Raw genomic sequence first — 19,940 nt, forward strand, 5'->3', positions numbered from 1 at the left:
TCTTCTGCCCACAATCACCAAGGTGGGGCATCAGGGAGGCCAGTGGACACAGTGGAGACAAGACCTGCCTACACCAAACCACTCCCATCCCCTCCAGATAGCTGTTTTGTTGTTGTTACATCTGTTTTTACCGGAGCCTGGGTTTGCATGTTTATTGGCTTTGTCTGTGCCTTTGTGTACCTTTGTTCCCTCTGTGGTTGTCTGTTTTCTTTTTCCAGGGCTGCCTCAAGAAACAAGCCAAACTACACATGGTGGAGAGTCCCTAATACCACTACCAGTAGGGAAACAAAATAACCAAACGCTCAACAAGAGAAACCAAGAGACACCATCCAAAGAACACTTCCTGAACAGACAGGCCATGAACAGTCCAAGAGCCCTCTCTAATACAGCAGAACTTGCAGGGGCCAGTGTACAACAAGCTTTTAAAATTAACAAGAGATAGAAAGCTAACCAAAATGACAAAATTATTCCTCCAAAGAAATACCAGGGAGAAATGACAGCTAGAGAACTGCTCAAAACAGATATAAAAAACATAACTGAACAAGAACTTAGAACAATAATCATAAAATTAATCACTGGGCTTGAAAAAATCATGGAGGACATCAGAGAAACTATGGCTACAAACAATATGGAGCTTAAAAATAGTTATGAGGAATTTAAAAGTGCGATAAATGAGATACATAATAAACTGGAGGTATCCAATGCACAGATTGAAGAGGCAGAAAGGAGAATAAGTGATTTAGAAGACACTATTCCAGAAAAAGAAGAAACTGAGAAAAAGAGAGATAAACTGATCCAGGCACATGAAAGAAGAGTTCGAGAGCTCAGCAATACAATCGAACGGAACAATATCCGTATCATAGGAATTCCAAAAGAGGAAGAGAGAGGGAAAGGTGCTGAAGGAGTCCTGGAACAAATTATAGCAGAGAACTTCCCCAACCTGGAGAGGGAAGTAGAAGTTGAAATTCGAGAGGCACAGAGAACTCCCCTTGGATGTAACTTGAATCGATCTTCTGCACAACATATCGTAGTGAAACTGGCAAAATATAAGGACAAAGAGAGAATTCTGAAAGCAGCTAGGGAGAAAAGGGCCCTAACATACATGGGAAACCTATCAGAGTGGTGACAGACCTATCTACTGAAACTTGGCAGGCCAGAAAGGAATGGCAGGAGATCTTCAATGTGATGAACAGTAAAAATATGCAGCCAAGAATCCTCTATCCAGCAAGCCTGTCATTCAGAGTAGAAGGAGAGATAAAAGTCTTTCCAAATAAACAGAAATTGAAACAATTTGTCACCACTAAGCCAGCCCTACAAGAAATCCTGAGGGGGACGCTCTGAAGGAAAGATTGCAAGGAACGCAAGATACCAAAGACACACAAGCATGAATCCCACAAAAGACACAAAGACTCTAAACCCACATATTACAATAATAACACTGAATGCAAACGGGCTGAATGCTCCAATCAAAAGACATAGGGTAGCAGAATGGATAAAAAAAACAAAATCCATCTATTTGCTGTCTACAAGAAACGCATTTTAGACTGGAAGATACCTTCAGCTTAAAAGTAAGGGGATGGAGAAATATCTATCATGCTACTAGAAATCAAAAGAAAGCTGGAGTAGCTATACTTATATCAGACAAACTGGACTTTAAATTAAAGACAATAACAAGGGATGAAGAAAGACATTATATAATAATTACAGGGTCCATCCATCAGGAAGCACTAACAATCATAAATGTCTATGCACTGAATATGAAAGCACCTAAATATTTGAAACAATTAATCACAAACAGAAACAAGCTTATAGATAAGAATATGCTAATAGCAGGAGAATTTATTACTCCGCTTACAGTAATGCATAGATCAACCAGACTGAAAATCACTAAAAAAACAATGGACTTGAATGACACATTGGACCAGAGGGATTTTACAGATATATTTAGAACTCTACATCCTGAGGCCAGGGAATTCACTTTCTTTACAAGTGCGCATGGCACATTCTCCAAGACAGATCACATACTGGGACATATAAATATAAAAGAATAGAGATCAGACCATGCACACTCTCAGATCATAATGCTTTGAAACTTGAAATCAATGACAGGAAGAAGTTTAGAAAACCTCCAAAAACATGGAGGGTAAAGAACACCCCACTAAAGAATGAATGGGCCACTCATGCAATTAGAGAAGAAATTTAAAAAACATATGGAAACAAATGAAAATAAAAACACAACAATCCAAACTCTATGGGATGTGGCAAAGGCAGTCCTAAGAGGAAAGTACATTGCACTCCAGGCCTATTTCAAGAAATTAGAAAAAGCGCAAGTCCAAAATCTAACAGTGCACCTAAAGGAACTAGAGGCAGAGTAACAAGATCGCTCTAAATCCAGTAGAAGAAGAGAAATAGTAAAAATCAGAGCAGAAATAAACAACATAGAGACCAAAGAAACAATTGAACAGATCCATGAAACCAAGAGTTGGTTTTTTGAAAAAAATAAACAAAATTGACAAACCTCTAGCCAGGCTTTTCAAAAAGAAAAGAGAGAGCACCCAAATAGACAAAATCATGAATGAAAATGGACTTATTACAACCAACCCCTCAGAAATACAAGCAATTATCAGGGAATACTATGAAAAATTATTTGCCAGCAAACTGGACAACTTAGAAGAAATGGACAAGTTCCTAAACACACGCTCACTACCAAAATTCACACGGGAAGAGATAGAAAATCTGAACAGACACATAGCTAGTGAAGAAATCGAAACAGTAATCAAAAATCTTCCAACAAATAAGAGCCCTGGACCTGATGGCTTCCCTGAGGAATTCTACCAGACATTTAAAACAGAATTCATACCAATTCTTCTCAAGATATCCCAAAAAAATAGAAATTGAAGGAAAACTTCTGGATTCATTTTATGACCCAACATCACTCTGATTCCCAAGCCAGAGAGATCCAGCTAGAAAAGAGAACTACAGGCCAATATCCTTGATGAATACAGATGCAAAAATCCTCAACAAGATACTTGCAAATCGAATCCAACAGCACATAAAAAGAATCATCCACCAAGATCAAGTGGGACTCATTCCTGGGTTACAGGGCTGGTTCAATATTCGCAAATCAATCAATGGGATACATCACATCAACAAAAGAAAAGAAAGAAAACATATGATCCTGTCGATAGATGCAGAAAAAGCATTTGACAAAATACAGTATCTCTTTTTAATAAAGACCCTCAAGAAAGTCAGGATAAAAGGAACTCACTTAAACATCATAAAAGCCATCTATGAGAAGCCCTCAGCTAACATCATCCTCAACGGGGAAAAACTGAGAGCTTTGCCCCTGAGATCAGGAACAGACAGGGATGTCCACTCTCACCACTGTTGTTCAACATGGTGCTGGAAGTCCTAGCATCAGCCATCAGACAACAAAAGGAAATCAAATGCATCAATATTGGCAAAGAAGTCAAACTTTCACCTTTTGCAGACGACATGAAAACCCGGCAGACTCCACCAGAATCCTACTAGAACTGATCCAAGAATTCAGCAAAGTTGCAGGGTACAAAATCAACGTACAGAAATCGGTTGCATTTTTATACAATAACAATGAAGCAACAGAAAGAGAAATAAAAAAACTACCCCCTTCACAATTTCACATAAAAACATAAAATACATAGAATTAAACCTAACCAAGGATATAAGAGATCTGTATGATGAAAACTGTAGGAAACTTATGAAGGAAATTGAAGTTGACACAAAGAAATGGAAAAACATTCCATGCTCATGGATAGGAAGAATAAATATAGTTAAAATGTCATTACTACCCAAAGCAATCTACACATTCAATGCAATCTCAATCAAAATAGCACCAGCATACTTCTCAAAACTAGAACAAACTATCCTAAAATTTGTATGGAACCACAAAAGACCCCGAATAGCCATAGTAATGTTGAAGAAGAAAACCAAAACGTGAGGTATCACCATCCCAGACTTTAGCCTCTACTACAAAGCTGTCATCATCAAGACAGTATGGTATTGGCACAAAAACAGACACATAGACCAATGGAATAGAACTGAGAACTCAGAAGTGGACCCAAAAGTATACAGCCAACTAATCTTTGACAAAGCAGGAAAGAATATCCAATGGAAAAAAGACAGCGTCTTTAATAGATGGTGCTGGTAGAACTGGACAGCAATATCCAGGAGAATGAAGCTAGATTATTTTCTCACACCATACATAATAATAAACTCAAAATGGATAAAGGACCTGAACGTGAGGTAGGAAACCTTCAAAACCCTAGATGAGAAAGCAGGAAACAACCTCCTTGACCTCCACTGCAGCAATTTCTCCCTTGACACATCCCCAAAAGCAAAAGATTCAAGAGCAAAAATAAACGGTTGGGACCTCGTCAAGATTAAAACTTCTGCACGGCAAAGGAAACAATCCACAAAACTAATAGGCAACCGGCCGAATGGGAAAAGATAGTTGCAAATGACATATCAGATAAAGGATTAATATCGAGAATCTATAAGGAACTCAACAAACTCCACACCCGAAAAACAAACAACCCAGTGAAGAAATGGGCAGAAGAGATGAACAGACACTTCTCCAAAGAGGACATCCAGATGGCCAACAGACACATGAAACGATGCTCAGCATCCCTCCTCATCAGGGAAACACAAATCAAAACCACACTGAGATACCACCTCACGCCAGTCAGAGTGGCTAAAATGAGCAAATCAGAGAACTCTAGATGCTGGCGAGGATGTGGTGAAACGGGCACCCTCCTACACTGTTGGTGGGAATGTCAACTGGTACAGCCCCTCTGGAGAACAGTGTGGAGGTTCCTCAGGAAACTAACAATAGAACTCCCCTATGACCCAGCAATAGCACTGCTAGGAATTTACCCAAGGGATATAAGAATGCTGATGCATAAGAGCACATGTACCCCAATGTTCATAGCAGCACTCTCAACAATGGCCAAAACATGGAAAAAGCCTAAGTGTCCATCAACGGACGAATGGATCAAGAAGATGTGGTTTATCTATACCACGGAATACTACATGGCAATGAGAAAGAATGAAATCTGGCCATGTGTAGCAACATGGATGGACCTTGAGGGTGTTATGCTGAGTGAAATAAGTCAGGCAGAGAAGGACAGATACCATATGTTTGCACGTATAGGAGGATTAGGAGGAAGTTAACGGAGGACCATGGGGGAGAAGAAGGGGGGAAATAGTGGGGGAGAGGGAGAGAGGCAAACCATGTGAGACTCTTGAATGCTGAGAACAAACTGAGGACTGATGGGTGTGGGAGGGAGCGGAGGACATGGGCATGGAGAAGGGCACTTGTGGGGATGAGCACTTGGTGTTATATGGAAACCAACTTGACAATAAACTATTTTTAATAAATAAATAAATAAATAAATAAATGTAAAAAAACTATAATAGAGTGGGAAAAAATGAAATAAAATATGTCTGGCATATAAATTGTACAAAAAAATAGAAAACTATTTTTTAAAATTTTTGTTTGATATTTTTGAAAGAGATAGAGAGATAGAGAGAGAGAGAGAGACAGAGAGACAGACACAAAATGAATGAGCAAAAACATGTGTGAGACAGAGGGAGACACAGTATCTGAAGCAGGCTCCAGGATTTGAGCTGTCAGCATAGAGCCTGACAGTGGGGTTTGATCTCACAAATCATGAGATCATGACCTGAGCCAAATTCAGACACTTAATCAACTGAGTCACCCAGGTGTCCCCAAAGTAGAAAGCTATTAAAGTGCCTTTCACCCTATACTTGGCTCTGCATGATTTACAAAATACACAGATAAGCATTGAGCCAGTCGATTTTACAATTTATATAATACGCTTGCACAAGTGTCCTTTCTAGGCTCTCATGCATACTTGACTCATAACAGAAGGGCCTTAATATTTTCAGGGAGCTGCCTTTGCAATTACTTATTTCAAGGTAAGTCTGAAAGAGATCTTTGAGTGTGTGTGTGAAAATGTACTTAAATAACTGAAAATCAATATGAAGAGTTTGAGCGTGGTCTTGGAATATTTGCTCTTTTGATGAAATATATTATTTCATCAATATATGTGCTTTTTAGAGAGAAGCCAGGCAGTATACCATATATAAGGATAAATAAAATACCTACATTATAAAAACCAATGTATTAAAAAATTTGAGCCTAAAGAAGACACACAAATATACTCCTCTAACTTAAATACACCGTATCAAATTAATGCTAATAATAGTTTAATGTTTATTGCCCAATAACAGAGAGACATGCACCAATGAATAAAAATACTAGAGAAGTAATGTTACCAAGTTGACAACATAGATTATTCCTATCTTTACTTTCCCTCAGAAGAACTAACAACCATTCCTGGACAAGGTATACCTGAGAAAATCCTAGAACACACAGGGGTAAGACTGAAGCAGCCACTAGTACCACAGAGACTTTTTTTTTTTTTAGAACCAAGAAAATCTGATTTTATTTATTTACCTGTTATTTTCTCAAGATAGCTAACATACATTGTAGTCTTGGCTCAGGAGTAGATTCTTGTGATTCATCACCCATTTTTACCCAACACCCTACCTCCATCAGCCTTCAGTTTATTCTCTGCACGTAAGAGTCTCTTATTATTTGCCTCCCTCTCTGTTTTTATCTTATTTTTCCATCCTTTCCCCATGCCCATCTGTTAAGTTTCTCAAATTCCTCATATGAGTGAAATCATATGATATGCATCTCTAACTTATTTCGCTCAGTATAATACCATCCATTTCCATCGACTTTGTTGCAAATGGCAAGATTTCATTCTTTTTCATGGCTGACTAGTATTCCATTGTCTATATATACCATTTCTTCTTTATTCATAAATCAGTTAATGGACATTTGGGCTCTTTCCATAATTTGGCTATTGTTGATAATGCTGCTATAAACATTGGGGTACATGTGCCTCTTTGAATCACTCCTGTATCCTTTAGATAAATTCTTAATAGTGCAGTTGCTGGGTCATAGAGTAATTCTGTTTTTAGTTTTCTGAGGAGCCTCCACACTGTTTTCCAGAGTAGCTGCATCAGTTTCCCTTCCCCCCAACAGTGCAAGAGGGTTCCCCTTTCTTCATATCCTCGCCAACATCTTTCGTTTCCTGAGTTATTAATTTTAGTCACTCTGGCAGGTGTGATGTGGTTTCACACTGTGGTTTTTATTTGTATTTACCTGATGATGAGTGATATTGAGCATCTTTTTATGTGTCTGTTTGCCATCTGGATGTCTTTGCAAAATGTCTATTCATGTCTTCTGCCCATTTCTTAACTGCATTATTTTTTGGGGGTGTGTTGAATTTGGAAAGTTCTTTATACATTTTGGATACTAACCCTTTAACTAAGATGTCATTTGCAAATATCCTCTCCCATTCCATTGGTTGCCTTTTAGTTTTGCTGATTGTTTCCTTTGCTGTGCAGAAGTCTTTAATCTTTATGAGGTCCCAATAATTTATTTTTGCTTTTGTGGGCCTTGCCTCTGGAGACAAGCCAAGCAAGAAGTTGCTGTAGCCGAGGTCAAAGAGATTGTTGACTGTTTTCTCCTCTAAGGATTTTGATGGCTTCCTGTCTTACATTTAGATCTTTCATCTATTTTTTTAAATATTTTTATTTATTTCTAGGAGAGAGAGAGACAGCGTGAGCAGGGACGAGTCAGAGAGAGAGGGAGATACAGACTCTGAAATAGGCTCCAGGCTCTGAGCTGGCAGTCAGCACAGAGCCCGACGCGGGGCTCGAACCCACGAACCGAAAGATCATGACCCAAGCGAAAGTCGGACGCTTAACCGACTAAGCCAGCCAGGGGCCCCGGATCTTTCATCTATTTTGAATCTATTTTTGTTTATGGTGTAAGAAAGTGGTCCAGGTTTATTCTTCCGCATGTTGTTGTCCAGTTCTCCCAGCACCATTTGCTAAAGAGTGATTTTTATTTCTTAAATACTGTGAAGCAAGTTGGGGGAAATGGTCCCCTGATGAGGGAGGAACATTGAACAAAGACCAGGCCCATCAGCAAAGGCTCAGGGTTGTAGTTGGGCTCTTCCTGCAGTCACTTTTGTATATCATCCCAGAGCTGCTGCCTGTAGCTCTCCTGAGCCTCCAGTGCCTCCAGATTCCAGTTCAGGTTCTCAGGGCTCATCAGAGACCAAGCTCCAGCTGTCCTAGCTGCCCAGCTCATGGCCTCTGAGAGAAGCAGCTGGGGTCCCAAGACAGACCACATTAGATGGATAAGTGAAATGGCAACATTTTGGAAAAAATATTGCTCTCCCTTCAAGATGGTGCAACATGACACTGACTGGTCTTCTCTATGCCTAAGTATTCCAGTGGGTAAAGAGAGGCTAAGACAGATATGTAATTCCCTCAGTGTTGTGGATCACTCACTTCTTGGGACCCTCTAATCTAGTCTCATCCTATAGTGATTGTGTGTGAATCTGCAGGGATAACCACTGGGAATCCAGTGGAAAAGAAAGAGAAAGAAGCTTGCAATAACCAGCACTCAGATTTGGGCCAACTGAGCTCCTACCTGCAGTACCCAGGTAGTTCCAACCACCACCTTTACTCACCTGCAGCATCAAGTCAGTGGCACAGTCTGACTAGGGAACCTGGCAATGTACAGGTCTGCCTGATTTGGGTCTTCAAACAAATGGCCAGACCCTGGATCCTGGTCTGTCCCTGCCTAAGCAGGGAAGCAAATTCAAAACCCCACCCACTGAGAAGTATAGCTCCCAGCCATGCCTGACCAGCAAATCTGGCTTGAATACCTGGAAGCTGTATAGCCCAGCAACATTGGAGCAGGATTCTGATAGATAGAGTGGATCATTCAGAGGAAAGCCAGTGGCCCCAGTGAGCCAGGAAACCTGAGGAGTGGGTAGGCTCAATTCAAGACCACAAACAAAGATACTTGCCACTTGGAGCCAGTTCTACTATTGGCCTATGAAGAGAAATTATTTCATGGTCCTACCCATCGCTAAACGTGGCCTTCAGATCAAATCAGAGCACACTGAAATCCATGTAACCCATCCAACAGCCCATCATACAGGAGCACTTGATCAAAGAACACAGCCCATGGCTTAAGCCATCCACAGAGGAAAACAGGTGGCTCCATCTGGCCAGGAAATTCAGTGCAAAGTCTTGCCTAACTTATGTTCCCAAATAATGAGCTATGCAGGCCCCAGGAACCACTTTGCTACTCTACCAGGGAAGGGAGCTAATTCATAGTCTTGCCTATTGCTGAGCATCAAACCCAGTCCTGATCGCCCAGGAAGCCTGATCAGAAAATCCAGGAGACCATGGAGCCAATCCTATGGCCTATTTGGGTGGGGAAGCAAACCACCAGTCCTATCAAACTGTTCATAGCCAGTGACACTCCCCACCACAACCTCAGAGGTCAGGCTGCATCCTCACCAAAAAATACATCCTGGTAGCAAGCCCACTTGCCCAAGAACTTTACAACATATCCATAAACCTAAACTGAGTTGACTGGTAAAAAGATGTTTCTGCCAAAGTGAACCTGTAAGGTATGGAAAAGGAGACTGCCTACTCAATATCCATATACCAACAAAATAAACAGGATGACAAAAATCAGGTAACATGGCACTACCAAGGAAAAGTAATAAAACTCTAATAACTGACTCTAAAGAAATAGAGATGTATGAACTGTAAAAAAAAAAAAATCAATATAATTCTCTTAAAGTTTAGTGAACCCTAAGAACACACAGACAACTAAATACAATCAGAAAAACAATTCATGGACAAAATAAGAAATTCAACAAAGACATTGAAACCATTAAAAAACAGAAATCCTAGAGCTCAAAACTTTAGTAACTAAACTGAAGAATTCAAACAAGATCTTCAGAATCAGATTTTAAGAAAGAATCACTGACCCAGAAGATAGACCATTTGAAGTTATCTGGCTAGAGATTCAAAAAGAAAAAGAATGAGAAATAATTAAGAAAGCTTTGGGAATTATAGGACACAATTAATGGAAACAATATCTACTTTATGGAAATTCCAGAAGAGAAAGAGACAGAAAGTACATTTAAAGCAATGATGGCTGTGAACTTCACAAGTTAAGGCTTTGGCAAATTTCTCAACACAATCTTATCAAGCCAGGAGGCAATAAAGTGATTAAATCCAAATACTGAAAGAACAAAACCTGACAACCAAGAGTCCTATACCTGGCAATGCTGTCCTTCAGAAATGAAGGAGAGCCCATGTCATGATCATACAGTTGTGAGTTTGAGCCCTACTTCAGGCTCTGTGCTGATGGCTCAGAGCCTGGAGCTTACTTCGGAATCTGTCTCCTTCTCTCTCTGACCCTCTTCTATTCGTACTCTGTCTCTATCAAAAATAAATAAACATTAAAAAATGTATAATAAAAAATTTAAAAAAGAAATGAAGGAGAGATAAAGATTTGCCCAAACTAAATCACAGGGAGTGCATAACCACTACCCTTGCCTTATAGGAAATGTTAAAGGGAGTTCTTTGAGTGGCAGTGAAAGGACACTAATTAAAATAATAAAAACATAAAGTATAAAGTTCACAGGAAATGGTAAATATATTTTAAAAGTAGGTAAATACAAATTTAAAAACACCAAATTACTAAATACAACCCTAAGTATAACCCTGAGAAATTACAACATAGTACTGCTTATACAATACAAAAAATAGGTAAACTATAATATCAATAACACAAAATGTGATGGGGAAGAGGAGTAAAAGTATCAAGTGTAGGGATGCTATTGAAATTAAGTTGTCATCAGTTTAAAATAGGGTTTTATAAGTTTTAGATTTTTAAATGTAAGCCTCATAGTAATTACAAGGGCAAAACCTGTGGTAATTACTCAAAATAACATAATAAAGCAATTAAAACATACTGATACAAAAGACCACACATACACGCACAACTGAATGAGAGGTAAGGAAAAAAATGAATATGCAAAACAGCCAGAAAAAAATTACCAAAGTGGCAATAGTAAGTCCTTACCTATCAGTAATTATATGTAAATAAATTAAATTCCCCAATCCAAAGGCATTCAACAGATAGATAAAAATAAAAGTTTCAATGATATGATGCCTATAAAAGACTCACTTTAGCCTTAAAGGCACATAGAGAGTGAGATGAGAAAAGAGATTTCAAACAAATACTATCAAAAAATAATAATAATAAATCAGGGGTAACTTTATTTAAATCAGGCAAAACAGCCTTCAAACTAAAAATGATAAAAAGAGGCAAAGAAGGTTATTATGGAATTATGGGATAATACATGAAGAAGATATAACAAATGTAAATATTGGCACATAATATAGAGACGGCTAAATATAAATAGCCAAACTAACAGAGATAAAAGAAGAAAAAAATCAATGCAATAGTATTTGAGGATTTTTAATACCCACCCTCAACAAGGAATAGTACATCCAGACAGAGAATCGATAAGGAAACTAATTTGAAGAAATGATCCTAAATGGGCCTAACAGAGATATGCAGAATATTCTACTCCATAATAGAAAAATACATTTTTCTCACGTACACAAGGAACACACTCTAAGATATATCATATGTTAAGTGATGAAACAAGCCTCAGAAAATGCAAGAAAATTGAAATCATACCAGTTATAATCTCTGACTATAATGGTATGAAACTAGAAATCAGTAATAGGGGAAAACCTGGACAATTCATGAATGCAAGGAAATTAAACAATACTGTCCTGGATAACAATGGATCAAAGAAGAAGTTAAATGGAGAAATTTTTAAAAATCTTGAAACACAAAAATGAAAACAAAGTACACAAAATGTATGGGATATAGTCAAAACAGCTTAAAGAGGGAGAGTTTATAGCAATAAATGCGTACATTAAGAAAAAAGGAAGATTTGGGGTCCCTAGGTGGCTCAGTTGGTTGAGCATCCAACTTCAGCTCAGGTCATGATCTCATGGCTCATGGGTTTGAGTCCTGCATCAGGCTCACTGCTGTCAACAAATGCTGGCGTGGAAATAGAGAAAACGGAATCCTGGTGCATCATTGTTGGGATTGTAAATTGATGTAGGTACCATGGAAAACAGTATGGACAGTCTTTCCTCAAAAAACTAACAACAGAACTAGTATACGATTCAGTTATTATTCTTGTAGAAATATATCCAAAGGAAATGAAACCACCATGTTGAAGAGATACATGCACACCCTATTCATAGCAGCATTAATTAAAATAGTCAAAACACGGAAACAAACTAAATGTCCCTGGAAAGAAGAATAAAGAATGCACACACATGCATACACACACAACCACCCAACACACACACAAAACTAGGAAACTATTCAGCCATTAAAAAGGAAATTCTGTCCTTTGTGACAGTATGGATAGGCTTGGAGGATGTTATGCTAGATGAAATAAATCATACCGAGAAAGAGAAATACTTTCTGATCTCACTTGTATGTGCAAATCCTGAACAATAAACAAAAAAATTCATTCAAAAAGAGATCAGATTTGTGGTTATCAGAGGCAAGGGATGAGAGGATGAGGGAACTGGATAAAAGTGATCAAAAGGTACAAACATCCAGTTACAAATAAATTCTAGGGATGTAATATATAACATGATGACTATAGTGAATACAGCTTTATGGTACATTTGAAAGTCTTAAGAGTAAATTCTAAAAGTTCTCAATACAAGGGGGAAAAACATGTTTTCTTTTTTGTATCTATGTGAGAGGAATGGGTGTTACACTACATTTACTCTGTTAACCATTTCACAATATATGTAAGTCAAATAATTATGTTGTATACTCATACCTGTAGAGTGATGTATGTCAATATAGATCAGTAAAATGGGAGGTAAAAGAAAATACCAATGAGCAAATATGAATCACATGATAAAGTAAAATTTATACTATATCATATGCGTTTTAAATCTTGGATGCAGTTTTTCCTCACATGTGTTTAATGTTTAAAACCTCGAGGATTTCACAGAACTGATCAAAATAGCTTTACTGAGGGTAAACTTAATGCTTCCAAGTGTCACCATAAAGGACTCTGTCTTCATAACTGATTTATATAGTGACTGAGCTTCTGATTATAGGGAGCTAGTGAAATGGACACTGGTGTGCCTTCTAATCCTTTATACAGTTGCTTTCACATCCAATAACATTCTGCCTTCCTGAAACAACAATCTGGAAATCCACACTTACTACCAAGATTGCCATTTCAAATGAGATATTTTTATTAGTTCTTTCTTGCTTTAGATGTGGCAAAAGCTATCATGTAAATGAAAATGCCAACACTCCTTGCTGAATAATGGCTTATCAGGCTGTATAAGCATTCCTGAGAATCCAATGGAAGAGCTTATAAAACCACTTGATTTTTTGCCAAGATATTTGTAAAAAAAATAAAGCACAGTTTATAAAAATATAGCTAGACCAACTATTTGAAAATAACACCTCAGCCATTCTCCTTAGAAATAACAGTGGAGGGAGGAACAGTGTAAAGACTAAGATTCAGGTGAAGGACATGCTCCTCCTACCTGATGACTAACCAGCAAAGCACTTTGGCATCTGGCAAATGCAAATTTATTTTATTTTTTGAAGCAGCACAAAGATTCTAAGCTTTGGGAATTTAATAAAACTGGCTTTGCTTTCAGGCCTTCCTAAGTAGACCTAACCCAAAAGGCTACTAAAGTCAACAGAATGAATGAATGAATCAACCAATCAATAAAACCTGAAAAAAGATCCTTAATCAATGACGGCTGTTTTATTCTCTTTTTTAATAGGTGTTTCATATGGAAATAAGGGGAGTTCTACTCATGGAAACATTTTACAAAGGAAAAAACATAATGAGGCTTTATTTCTATCATCATCATCCACATGTTGTGAAACAAAGCATGCACTAGAATCTATGAAACATATTTTTGTCCTTCCTTTTCTGCCCGGTTTCATTTTGGACTATTACGAGAATAATACAGTAGCAAAAAGAGCCATCTTTATACTCCCCCAAACATTCCTGGACTGTTAACATTCCCTCTTTCTCCCTATTTTTCCTTCCCTTTCCAGCTCTCGCTCTCCCCATATGACCACATCATTTGGTCATATATTGTGTAAGTGTTATTTGTAGATTGAATAGCAGTTTACTTCTAAACACTTTACATTTATCATGATGAAAATAAGAAGTTTATCCTATGTCAACACAATAAAATAACCACACACACAATAATGTAACATTAATATTATATAATCATTTGATGCATAGTCCATAGTTTCCAATTATTCCAATGTCTTAACCAGTGTTTATTTTCCAGGATTTATTTATCATGTCTTATAAAAGTGTTTTACATGGGCTTTTAAAAACATTTGTAATTGTTTTATTAATATTGACTTTCAGATACGATTTGAGATAAGAGTAGCTTTTTTAAATTATTAATCATAATTTCTAGAGCAAATCATGTTATCTTATAGAATTTTTTTGAAAAATAGAAATTTAATTAAAAGCCAACAATAACTTTTCAGACATGCTATAGACTATGCAAAGATACTTACACATTGGAAATTACTGCCAAAATATAAGATATCCATGGAAAATTATGATGTATCATGAGATATAATTCAGAGTAATGGAACGAGTGTTTGGAGCACCTCCCCAACATCCGTATGATGAAATTTTTACCCCATTGTGATGGTTTTAGTAGATGGGACCCTTGGGAAGTGATTAAGTCATAAAGGCTCCACCCTCATGAATGTGATTAGTGTCCTTATAAAAGGGATCTCAGAATTCCCTCACTCCTTCTGTCTTTAAGGACACAAAGAGGTAAATGTTAATGAACCAGGAAGCAGTCTGCATCAAACATGGAATCTGTTGGTGCCTTGATCTTCAACTTTCTAGCATCCAGAACTGTGAGAAATGTCTATATTTAAAAGCCACACAGCCTATGGTATTTTGTTACAGCAACCTAAACAGAATAAGATAGAAATAAAGGTATGGCACCCAATACCAAAAGGAAACTTTATTTAAAATAATATTGGAGGTGCCTGGGTGGCTCAACTGGTTGAGCATCCAACTGCGGATTTTGGCTTGGGTCATGATCCCAGAGTCATGGAATTGAGCCACATGTCAGGCTCTGCATCAAGCATGCAGCCTGCTTAAGATTCTTTCTCCCTCTGCTTGCATGCTCTCCTACTTGAATGCTCTCTAAAATAAATTAATTAAAAATTATATAAATATGTAAAATAAGCAACATTGGCTTCTATAAAAACCTCAATTATTTTCCTTATTTAATTATCTTTTTTTTTTGAGAGAGAGAGTGAAAGAGAGAGAGAGAAGGTGCAAGCAGGGGAGAGGGGCAGAGAGAAAGAGAGAGGGAAAGAGTGGGGATCAGTCCCCAAATGCCTGGGATCATAACCTGAGCTGACATCAAGAGTTGGATGATCAACCAACTGAGCCAACAAGGTGCCCATTAATCATCTTGGAATAATTACAAACTGAGTAGAAAACTGTCTAATTAAACACTACTTAGTTACTTAGACCAAGAGAATACTTAAACTTATTAAATGTAAACTATAAAAAGCCACCTCTCTCTTCATATACACAGAAGCAAAAATCTAACCTAAGTTAGAATTTTTAATTTTACAACAGTACATTTTTAAAAATAGGCATATATGCTGTTTATAAAATGTTTCTAAATCATCTATTATTTTCTTTAAATCTTTCTTCTAGGGCAAGCCTGAAGGTTGGAAGACAAAATGAAAATTCAGATAGCTTATTCCCTACAGAGATGTATCAAACTGTGTGTAAAACAAGTCACCTAAAGCCAATAGCAAAGAAATGCTCACTGCTGATTCCTACTGCCCTGTGAATATCCTATGGTAGAAGAAGATGAACTGGAAGTACTAATCTTCCTAAAGTTTTACAGCCTACCATATTGATTTCTAGTTTAAAGTTCATCTTTTTTTAATCTCACAGCTTTCTTTTCACTCACATTTGATTAGTTTGTATTTTTACAAGTTAATTTGAATTTTACAGTAAGTTGTTAAAATAGTTTTATGAGTTGTCAGGTTAATATTTAATATTTTGGTATACTGTAGAGAAACCTCAACCTGGGAGTCTTAAAGATCAAAACAAAATAAAATCCTTATAATTAGCTTCAATTGGAACAGCTTTTTCTTAAAACTTTGCATGCTGTTTTATTCTGCAAAAGTGATTCAAATTTCTTTTCATCTCATTACAGATTTTTTTGGCTAACAAATTGTAACTACACTCTTTGATTTAGTGTATTTTGTCTTTAAATCTTTTGGTGTATGTTGCAATCTTTGCTTACATCTAATTTATTAATCTGCTTGGTATGTAAGCAACATGAATTTGTAATATTTCTGACCTTTCTATTCTTTTTCTTATAAAACAGAGATTTCTTACACTTCCAACTTCTGATCTTATAGACTTTGTAATAACACAACAATAAGTGAATACTGTTGAAGTAGTTTAGTTTACTGTCATCCTTACTTTATTATTTTTAATTTTTGTGCCTTGCTTCCTTTGGAAACACAGTGGATTTTATACACATGCTTATTTTGTCTTCTCTTATAGTTCATACTACTTTCAGTTAATGATTGTTTTTGTGTTTTCAAGTCATCTGTAAATATTTTTAAAAGTCAACTCAAGAAATTGATTACCTTTTGAATAAATATTCCTAAATCTTTGGTAACACAGTTGGGAATTTTAAAATGTTTTTTTTTCTAACATTGTATAGCTCATAATTTGTGTCTTATTTTAATGCAATGATAAATTGTTCTGGCTAATTCCTGTTAATCACTCGTTTGAACAGTTTTATTTATTTTCTATTGACAGATCTAACTCAAAGTAGCTTCAGGAAAAGAACGTAACATTAGCTCATAGAATATTTTTTGGAACAACTACAGGAATGGTAGAAATTTTAAGTATCAGCAACCAAAAACAAACAAAATGCCATTAAGATCATTTTCTCTGGTCCTGCCTGCATTTCGTTTTTCTTTAACATTAAAAACTTTCTCTACATACTGAGAAATAGGCTTTTTGTTGTGGTTCAGTTTTTATTTAAAAAATTTTTAATGTTATTTTTTAGAGACAGATCAGAAGCAGGGGATGGGCAGAGAGGGAGATACATTATCTGAAGCAGGCTCCAGGCTCCAAGCTGTCAACATGGAGACTGAGGAGGGGCTCAAACCCAAGAACCCTGAAATCAGGACCTGAGCCAAAGTCAGATACTCAACTGACTGAGCCATTTAGGCACCCTTAAGTTTTTATTTAAATTTTAGCTACTTAGTATATAGTGTAATATTAGTTTCAAAAGAATTTAGTGATCACTTACATAAAACACCCAGTACTCATCACAAGTTTTGATAATGCTCCTAATTAAAAATATATGGCTTCTAGGGCACCTGGGTGGCCCAATCAGTTAAGCACCTGACTTCAGCTCAGGTCATGATCTCTTGGTTTCTGAGTTGGAGCCCCGCATAGGTCTCTCTTCTATCAGTACAGAACCTGCTTCAAATCCTCTGTGTCCCTCTCTCTACCCCTCCCCTGCATACTCTCACTTGCTCTTTCTCAAAAGTACACACACACATTCTGTTTCTGCCACAAGAAAGGACTTACTTTGATCATATCCTGATTTCTAAATTTCCAAGGAAATGAATAATTGGTCCAGCTTTGACCAATTCAGTAGGCTTAAGAGAGGGATAATTTTTGAGCATTATTTCCATCTCCATGAATAAAACAAGTGCTATGATAACTAGGAATTTTCAAATGATGGGACAAATAATTTCAAATATAAATTCTGCATAAAAACGTTAAATCAATTAAAATGGTATTTCCATGTACATTTAATAATTTAAAAATTTGCTTAATTCCTTTCTTAATTCTACATATCTGTTGACAATTTATGTTTCCTCTTTTAGGAAATACCTGTCCAGGTTCTCTGCTCATTGTTTAATCTGGTTAAATATGTATTTATTGAGTCACATAAATTTCTTACATATTTTAGATATTAACTATCAGGTACATAGTCTGCTTATATTTCTCTCATTCTGTTGATTGCCTTCTCATTTTGTTGATTATTTTGCTGTACTCTAGCTTTTTAGTTTAATACAAACTCACTTCTTTATTTTTATTTTAATTGTGCTTTCAGTATAAGAGCCAAAAAATTATTTCCCAGACCAGTGTTAAAGGATTTTTGTCTTTGTTTCTTTCTAGTAGTTGCAAGGCTTTAGGTCTTAAGTCTTTTTTTTTTTTTTTTTTTTAAGTCTTAAATGTACTCCATTTTGAGTTGATTTTTGTATACGGTATACGATGTGTGTGATTTGATTATGCTACAAGTTCATATCCAGTATTTCAACATTATTTATTGAAGAGACTATCCTTGCCTTATTGTGTGCTCTTGCCACCCTTGTCAAAGATCAGTCGATCATAGATGTGCGAATTTTTGGGCTTTCTATTCTATTTATCTCAACATCAATTTTATGCCAGCATTGTACTGTTTTGATTACCAATACTTTATAATATAGCTTGAAATCAGAGAAAACTTTGTTATTCAGGCTCCAGATTGCTTTCACTGTCAGGGGTCTTTTGTGGTTCCATGTGACTTTTAGTTGTTTTATATCTGTGAAGAATGGCAATGAGATTATGACAGTGATTGCTCTGAGTCTCTAGATTGCTTGGGGTAGTATGAACATTTTAACAATATTAGTGCTCGCTTCGACAGCACAATATATTAAAATTGGAATGATACAGAGAAGATTAGCATGGCCCCTGCACAAGGACGACATGCAATATTTGTGAAGCATTCCATATTTTTCTGTCTCTCTCTCAGAAATAAATAAAATGTTAAAAACTTTTTAAAAAAAACAATATTAATTATTTCCATCCATGGACACTGATAACTTTCCAGTCATCCGTGTTTTCTGTACTTTCCCTTCTCAATGTTTTGCAATTTCAGCATTGCATGTCATTCATCTCTTTGGTTAAGTTCATTCCCATGTATTTTATTCTATTTATTGCTATTGTGAATACAACTGTTTTTTAAATTTTCCTTTTAGATACATAAAAAGATACCTAAAACAACTGTTTTTATACCCTTTACATTAATTTCTATATCAATTTACACTGACTTTGTACCCTACAACTTTATTGAATTTTTTAGTGTTAACTTTTTTTTTAATTTTTAGGGTTTTCTATATATATGAATCATGTCAGCTGCCAACATAGACACTTTTACGTCTTCCTTAGTGATTTAGGTGTCTTTTCTTTTACTTGCCTAATTAATTTGACTAGATTTCTAGTACCATTTTGAAAAGAAGTGGTGAGAGTGAGCAGACTTGCCTTATACTAGATCTTGGAGAGAAAGCTCTGATTTTTTTCTAAATTGTAATGTTAATAGTGAACTTTTCATATATGGACTTCACTTTGTTGAGGTAAGTTCTTTCTGTACATATTTTGTTGAGTCTTTGTTGAGACTTTTAGTCATGGATGGATATTGAACTCAGTCAAATGCTTCTTCTACAACAACTAAAATAGTCATGTAGCAGTTGTTTTTCATTTTGTTAGTGTGCTATATCGCATTGATTAATTTGCATATGTCCTAACATCCTTGCATCCCAGGGATAAAATCTACTTGGCCATAGTATATAATTATTTTTAACGTGCTGAATTTGATTTGCTAGTGTTTTATGGAGAATTTTTGCATCTATATTTATCAGGGTTATCGACCTACAGTTTTATTTACTTGTAATGTCTTTGGGTTTGTTGTTTTTTTTTGTTTTTTTTTTTGTATTAGGGAGATACTGGTCTCATAAATGAGTTTGAAAAATTTCCCTCTTCTACTTTATGAAAGAGTTTCAGAAGGATTGGTATTACTTCTTTGAACATTTGGTAGAGTTT

General features: G+C 36.3%; 1 non-coding gene across 1 annotated transcript; it reads left to right on the plus strand.

Moving 5' to 3' along the window:
• The first annotated feature begins 18,749 nt into the window (after window positions 1-18,749).
• LOC120247666 lies at window positions 18,750-18,858 on the plus strand. Its single transcript, XR_005532380.1, has one exon. It is a non-coding gene; the product is annotated as a U6 spliceosomal RNA (small nuclear RNA).
• The last annotated feature ends 1,082 nt before the right edge of the window (window positions 18,859-19,940 follow it).

This window comes from Hyaena hyaena, unplaced genomic scaffold (genome assembly GCF_003009895.1).
Source record: "Hyaena hyaena isolate Hyena2069 unplaced genomic scaffold, ASM300989v1 scaffold_540, whole genome shotgun sequence".
Lineage (NCBI taxonomy): Eukaryota > Metazoa > Chordata > Mammalia > Carnivora > Hyaenidae > Hyaena > Hyaena hyaena.